This window comes from Camellia sinensis, chromosome 7 (genome assembly GCF_055761805.1).
Source record: "Camellia sinensis isolate YWXY chromosome 7, ASM5576180v1, whole genome shotgun sequence".
Classification (NCBI taxonomy): Eukaryota; Viridiplantae; Streptophyta; class Magnoliopsida; order Ericales; family Theaceae; genus Camellia; species Camellia sinensis.
In genome coordinates this window covers 125,662,644-125,668,449 of record NC_138967.1, presented here as the reverse complement: position 1 = coordinate 125,668,449, position 5,806 = coordinate 125,662,644, and the positions used below count along the sequence as shown (strand labels likewise).

Here is a 5,806-nt window from a genome sequence, read left to right as displayed (position 1 = left end):
CACCGTCTTAGCCAAAATAGTGGTTAAAAATATAAAAACAGTGAGTTCCAAAAATACCCCCAAACGCACCCACAAAAATGTGATACCACAAAGAACCCAGCTTTCCCTTTCCATGACCGCAGTGCGCCTATTTTGAGGCCATCCCACATGACCCTTTTTTTTTCACTACTTAAGCTTCGCCCAAAAAACAAAAAAAAAATCAAAAATTAAAAAAAAAACATGTTACGTTTCACTGTCCGTCGACGAATCCCCCATCGGGCCTCGAGCCTCCAGCGCTGCTTTCGCTTTCACTGGAACCAAATCCTGGCTTGCACGCTACGGAAGTCATGTACTTATAGGCAGCTACCACACATCGCCACCATGTCGTCTCCATCTTTGGTGGCTTCAGAGAGAGGGTTTGAGACCCCCGACATGCCTTGTGGGTGCTATGAACACAGTAGGGACTCTTCGGACTTGGTTGCGTTGAAGATCAGTCTATTGGGTGATTCCCAAATTGGGAAAACTAGTTTTCTGGCAAGAGCTTTTTTTTTTTTTTTTTCCTTGGAAATGTTGTTTTATGCTTTCCTGGCAACCAAACATAGCATATTAAAATGTTGTTCTTGCTCTAATTTTTTTTTTCTTTTTTGTTATTTATTTTTAGACAACGTATGTTGGGGGAGAGAGACAAGAAGAAGGATTTGAGATATCAAATTCAGGACTAAATCAGATGGATAAAACACTCTGTGTTGGAGGGGCACGTATTGCTTATAGAATCTGGGAGGTTGTAGGTATGCATGGTTCCTTCTTTTCATAATAATTTACTAAATAATAAGTCTACAAGTATAGAACTAATCGTAAAATATACAAATGGAACAATCTGAATAAAATCGTTTCTCTAATGACAAGCCTTGCCATCTGATATTTATTGATTGAAATGGCAATATATGTATATATATCTACTGATCAATTATAATTTTGAATGGTGTACAAGGAGATGAAACATCCCAAAATCAGATTCCTAGTGCTTGTAAAGGCTCGGTAGCAATGTTATTCATGTTTGATCTAACGAGTCGATGTACTTTAAACAGGTAATTTTTGAAAATACCCAAGGTTTTCACAAATTATGATTATAAAATTGTAGTTATTATTTAGTTATGAATAATAAAGTAAACTCATGAGATTACTACTTAACTCTCTCTGTGTTTGTAGTGTTAAATGATATCAAAAATCAAGGAAATGGAATCAGGTACCCATGCTCTGCTTCACCACCTCATGTGATCTTTTTAGGGAAAATTTCAATTTAGTGTAAATTATAAAAAAATGATAATAATAATTACAGATAAGTGATAAGTTTTACAAATATTAATAATTATAATTATAATTTTTTTACAAATCTATAATAACTTTCTAAAAGTACCACTGAGTGGTAATTCCCCCCATCTTTTTACCCAAATCTCTTTGTTTTTAAATATTAATATACTCCCAAAAAGTAATAATCTACAAACTCATGTTCATAAAAAAAAAATGATGTGACTTCTTATGATCTTTTAATTTCTAATCAAAACATTCATCATTGCCCTCATATTTTAAAATGTCATTGACAATCATTTTAGATATGTTTTCTGTATAAATTTTCTGTTCGAAAATCATTTTTCATTCATAACCTCTCTGTCTTTTGTCTCATTATATTCCTTAATAGGTAATCTAGTGGGAATTTTGAGACAATCGTTGGGTTGGGTTGAATTGAATGTGCATTAGTATTACATGATGTAGTAAGAATTTGAAGATATATAAATTTCTGAGACATAATTGTATAATTAAAAATGCATCAGATTGGAAAGATATAGATGTAATGCCCTAAAAATAATAAATAAAACCCATCGCTTCAGACATGCATTGATATAAAAGAAACCAACCATTTCTATTTATTAGAGTAGTTCTTACAACAGTATTACACGTTAACAACAAAAGCAAATGCCCTAAGGGCTTACAGCTTTCCAAGTCAACACTTGGTTACACAAAGAAGAGCACTAACTCTATACAAAATAAGCCCTTGGCTTGATATACATGTGATACAGACAAAATAATCAAAAAGAGTCTTCAACCCCCATATCCATCCAAGCTATGTCCTTGGAGGTGGCATGCTACCTGTACCTGAAAATAATGTCCCATATAGGGTGAGCCAACGCCCAGTAGAGATATGCTAAACACAATATGAGCAGTAACTAAGACATTAGCACTTGATAAATGTTCTATTTCCATAAGTCAATTCATAACCCATTTCCATTACGTGACCACTATGCCCATGTTTCATTTCATTTCCCATTTATTATCAATGTCACAATTTTACATCAACGGCTCAGAGCCTGGCCAACCACTTATATGAGACAGTGACTCATATCAAACGTTTCCCATTTTATAATAGATAAACATACTAGTTGTATCAACATCTCAATAGATAAGCATACAAGCTGTATCCATATTTCAACAGATAAGCATATTAGCTATATCAACACTTCCAAAGATAAGCATATGAGCGGTATCAACACGTTAACTGACAAGCGTATGAGCTGTATCGGTGGAGTCCGTCCCCTATCTCCTCCCAAACAACATCCGGTTTAGAGGTCCATCCCCTATCTTCCCCTAAACCGTGGAGTACATCCCCTATCTCCTCCCACACACACAATGTATATACACATAGGTCATATACACAATCAATCAATACATAACATTAATGTATTCTATTAACCGTCATACTCTATGCACATCTGATTGATTAGTTTTAGTTTGCCTAATCATCATGCATTGTCTACAACAATCAAAACTACCCTCCACCGGTAGCCCAAGCAATTATTTCTAAACAGATAATAAAAGCTCCAACAGATAAAATATCAATGTTTTCAAAAGTGAGCGATTAGTAAATCCAACTCCACCACTCTACCATATAATGAGTCAATTTCATTATTTCCAACTCAATTCCATATAACCACAATTTTCCCATATTAATCATACCAATTAATTTATACAACCAATTAGGGTTTTCTACCCCATTTTCCAATATTGACCCAATGGTCTATATATCAACAACCAACAACAACATCATTATTTTGAAACCCACAATACCCATTTTAGGATCAAAATAACAAAACCCTCTTTTAACATTTTGAAACCCTAGGTCCCAAAATTACCCAACTTCAACACTTTATCAAAACAACCAAAGATCTATGTCAAAGACCATAAGAGTGAGTAGGAATCCCTACCTCAAAAGTTGACACCCAACGAAGAAGACGAAGAAAATGGAAATGCTCCAAATCCCGAGATTCTTGGATCAAAAGATAGCCCCTGACGATTAACAACTTTTTTGTAAAGGCCAAAGGTGAGGAAACAACTCTTACTAGATCAATACCTAGAGAGAAGGCAAGGTTTTAGAGAGAGAGAGGCTCTCAAATGGCGTTTTTGAAAAATAAGAGAGAAAGTGAGGATATAAAAAGTGATTTAGAAATGCCCAACTACCTTCTGATATACGACATTCCCGCTCGAGCGGAAAACACAACGCTCGAGCGTCAAGCACAAAATCTGGACATGCTCGAGCGCCAAGACATAAGAATAAAGTACATTCGCTCGAGCGCGAAAACCAGTCCGCTCGAGCATAGATTTCCCCTTCCCTTGAGCGCCAACAATCCCGCTCGAGCGCAAGAAACCCGCTCGAGCATAGAAAACACACCTGCAAAAGTTTTGCAGGGACACCAAATGCTGGAAGGGTGTAAACCCCGCTCGAGCGCAAAACGACCCGCTCGAGCGGACCATTCAAAAACTGGGCAACAACAATGGGAGCCAAAGCTCTACCAACCTGTAACAACCAAGCCCAACACATCCTAAAACTCAAACAAATGGATTTAAAAGATATCAACAAGATAGATACAACTACCAACTCCACGGAACCGAGTCCGGAATACAACTGAACAGTAAAAGGGAAAACCGGGATCGCTATAATAGAAATTTAAATATAGAGGACCCTTGACCTTGTTTCTAATTTGTATTAACTAATTTTTTTGTAATTGTTGTAGACGGCAATTCCAATACTCATGGGTCATGTTTGATTCACAAGACTAATAGTGAAGATATTTAATAATTCCATCAAATTATTGTGGTATTCACTATCCAATTGGATTAGTAGGATAAATTATCCCATTGTCCATTGTTTGATTTGCATTGGATAAGAAAACATATGAAGGTAAAAGAGTCCTTTTATTTTATTTCTCAACTCAAGATATATAATCTCACCCTACCACATTACTAATAATCCTACAAATTTGTTTGATTAATTATCCATTAGATTAATAATCCTGAAACAAAATTTCAAAACAAACACAGGATTATTGAGCCCACGGATTAATAATCCCAATCTCATGCTCTAAATTCGACGATTTTGTACAATTATCGATAGATGTTCAGTGGACAATTGCAAGTCAGGTAATATATTTGATCTCTTCTGATCATGCAACAATATGCATATAACCGATTCAGATACAGAATATATATGACTAAATTAACTATCACTAAAATCTTATCCATGTACTATTATCCTGTCTCAAAATGTGGACCAAGCTGGTGAGACTCATGGATCAATTAACTGAGAAATTTGTTGTAATTAATTTTCACATGATAGAAGAAAAAACAGAATTAAAAGCAGAATGATTGAAGAAAAAAAGAGAGGAGAGAAAACAGGTACATTAGGGCATGCATGATTTACTGGGTCATATCCATTTAATGATTTCTAGCTGGAAAAAATACAAATCAAATTTGATTATTCTTCTTTTGAGTATATTCATAGAAAGGGATCGAAGGGACACATACATCATAGTCAATTCTTCAGTAAGAAACATCTTTTTGACTCTTGGAACACACTGATTAAGTCACAAACATGGTATTGTTTTCAAAAAGATTTAATTTCGTGTTTTTAGAAACAAAAATAATGAAAAGTTTCAAAAACAATTTTCATTTTCAATTTTGTGTAGAAACAATTTTCTAAAATTCATGAAACAGTTTATAAGTGTTTCCTAAAACTGATATGTTTCCAAAAAATAATTTTCACAAGAAAACACAAGATTTCAATATCAATTCCCAAAAAAACAAGTGATACCAAACCTTTCCAATAATATATTTTGAGAAGAACAGCGGTTCGTTGTTCCCACCTAAACCCTAAATCCAATATCAGAAACTATTTATCATGTGTGCATTGTTGTTAACAGGCAAGAGCATATGCAAGGGCCCTGAATGCAACACTTTTCTTTCCAAGTGCAACCTACAACATAAATGGAAACAAGATCTTCAAGTTCATCACGGCAAAGTTGTTCAGCCTACTATGGGCTCCTGAGCGAAACCTCACAATCGGAGAACCCATCATCAATTTCTAGTTGTTGCTTGGGATTAAACCTATTTGGTTTGTAAGTAGAGTAGGAATTTTCTGGATCCTACGTAAGAAGATTGAAATCAACCGGTTCACTGGATTTGTATTAATTGTCTGTTCCCAGTGAATATTCAGAGTTGTTTCAATTGAATATAATGAAGAAGATGATACAGGCTCAGGAGCCCACATCTCCATGTAAGAATAACTCTGTTTCATTCAACCTATTACTGAGCTCAATAAGCTTATATATATTATGAAAATAAAGCTACTTGAGTTCTAGTTATCAGCTCAATCGAAACTCGTTTGAGATCGACTTGAAAGGTAAACAAGCCAAGCTTGAACATATTTTGGAAGCCTGTTAATTTTTTAAATCAAGTTTGAATAACTTACTACTTAGCTCGACTCAACTCATTTACA

The 5,806-nt window shown here is 34.9% G+C and overlaps 1 pseudogene; it reads left to right on the top strand.

Moving 5' to 3' along the window:
* Positions 1 to 219: 219 nt before the first annotated feature.
* On the top strand, positions 220 to 5,396 carry LOC145794771 (septum-promoting GTP-binding protein 1-like; annotated as a pseudogene).
* Positions 5,397 to 5,806: the final 410 nt, after the last annotated feature.